This window comes from Sardina pilchardus, chromosome 17 (genome assembly GCF_963854185.1).
Source record: "Sardina pilchardus chromosome 17, fSarPil1.1, whole genome shotgun sequence".
Classification (NCBI taxonomy): domain Eukaryota; kingdom Metazoa; phylum Chordata; class Actinopteri; order Clupeiformes; family Clupeidae; genus Sardina; species Sardina pilchardus.
Genome location: NC_085010.1, coordinates 13,112,294 through 13,114,793, shown reverse-complemented (window position 1 = coordinate 13,114,793; position 2,500 = coordinate 13,112,294).

Here is a 2,500-nt window from a genome sequence, read left to right as displayed (position 1 = left end):
CCCTTTAATGCAGGAGCACACAGACGAGATGAGAGTGCCCAACACTCAGCAGGGGAGTTATGAACATTCTAACAGAAGACTCTGTTTCCGGCGCGCCGCGACAACAAACAAATTAGAACTCCATTGTTTTCAATGGAGCAAAGCCCACTGGAAACGTCTGCCGCGCAGCAGCCGCACAGAGATAGAAAACTATTCTAAAATCCTGCGCGCCAAGCCCAGACCACCGAACACCGCTGAACGGCGTGTCCGGTGGGCGCCGGGCTTTAGGGTTAAGCACCAACCTTATGTATCCACCACCTAAACGCATGGCGCATAAGATACTAGGAAGGAAACATATTGGTTATGTGAACACACAAACACCTGCACCCCATACGTTAATCTGCGTCATAATAACATTTATACTGGAAGGTAGGGGAGAGGGTCTTATAATAAGGTCTGTCCATCTGTGACTGTTTACATGAGTTAAAAACAACTGATCTGATGTGAAGTACATCTCACTTTCATATAAGACTCAGTTAGAGGATCATATTGAAGGGTCACTATATTTTAGAGGGCAACCTTACAGTAAGTTGGTCCATGTTTATGTGGAAGCAGCTCAAAATGCAGAGGCTATTGGTTCCACTTCGGTTGACATTGCGTGACATGGGCAAGTGTCTGTGGCAGCCTGACTGCCCTTGTTGTTATTTTGTCTGTTTGATTGTTTGTGTGTTTGTTTGCTCTCCTCCCCTTCCCTTCTGATGTATCTGATGTACATTTTGTACCCAGTGGATACACTTCCCCCCTCCCCACAAACCAAACACTTTACCAATACTGTAGAAAATTAGGGCCTTGCCAATAATGCTTTTGAGAGAGAGAGAGAGACAGAGAAATAAGGAGATAGAGAGAGCACAAGAGAGAGAGAGGTGCAGTATACAGAAAGAGTGAGGAACACAGAGAGAGAAAAGAGCCTAAGAAAATGAGAGAAATGAAAAGGGAGAGAGAGAGAGAGAGAAAGAGAGAACTAACAGGCACAAACAGCCTTGCAGCTGTTTTCTCCATTTATTTTTTCATTTTTTGTCTAACGCCGTGAATGGATGCAATTGCCCAGACTGGAGGCCACGGCTAGCTGCATAAACTGATCAGAGACTAGATTAGATTTCCCCTTTCAGCATCTCACAATCTGCATCATTCTCCCCCACCCCAACCCACCCACCCTCCCTCTCTCCCTCCCTCTCTCCCTCCCTCGATATTTCAATAACCTCAAGAGAGGGGTACAGTTCTGTGGTTACATTTCCCAGTCGAAGGGGCCCCAGGGTAGCGGTTAGGTATTTGGACTCGTCCTGTAAATGACCTACCAGAGTGTGTGGTGATGCTTTTGAAAAGGGCAAGTTTGTGCTACTCTCTTTCTCTCCTCTGTCCACCTCTTTTCTCCTCTCTTCCACTCCTCTCTGTCCTCTTCTATTCTCCTCTCTTCTACTCTGTCCTCCTCTTCTCTTATCAGCCTCCCAGCAGCACACACACAGATGTGAAGGCCTCTCCTTCACCTACACAGTGCTGCTGCTGCTGCTGCTGCTGCTACTGTTTACTGCCTCCGATTAAGCAAGCTCTGAGGTTATTCTCCAACCTCAGGCCCCAGTAAATAAATTACCTCTAGCTATCTGATGGTGCACAGGGGAACACTTGGCTTTGCTATTCTGATTCACCCCCAGTGCAGTGCCCTTGACAACATGTTAGACACCCAGCTTACTGAGAGCTTCACCGTTCTGCATTTTGTCTTCTAGGGACCTTCGGCATTTTGATCGTCTTCGGCCTTATGACCATCACCCTGCGGTTCCTTACTGGACTGAACACCTTATTTCTGCCATGTCTTGCTCCTTTCTGTTGGTGTTTATTGTTTAGCAAAGCGGTTCGCAAACTTTTTCCCCCACATACAGTATAACTGAAGTAAGAAAAAATCAATGCAAACAGACAAAGACAGGTTTAAAGATTGCAAACATGGTAAGACATTTAATAGCTAACAACAGTTTCATGCTGGAGGTCAGCATAACATGCCGCTTAACGGTTTGTTCAGATAGAAACCGTCAAAAGCATCAATAGCGCCGGAAATCATTCATTTTCTATGGAGAGTCGGCGTTACTGCATGGCGTCAAACGCGATCTGGGCATTTTCAATGGCTTGCGCATGAACAGTCTGCTGCTGCGGCGAGCAACTACAACAAAAATCCTCCGGACATTGCCTCAACCAAGAGCAACATAGCGATGTTCAGCGGTGAGTGAAACGCATGCCACATGCAATGTGACGTCCCCTTTAGTTGCTTCAAATAAAAGCCTTTGCTATGTAAGTCAAATTTAAGTTAAAGCTCCAGTCGGCAAGTCTGGCAAATTGAAGGGACTTTTGACTTTTGATTGAACTCTCATGCCACTCCCCCCATTACCACTGAGCACCCTCCCATCGAGTTTGTGCTCATTAGTGACTGTTTATGACATGATTGACAGTCAGATCTCACACAGCCCTGTGCTTA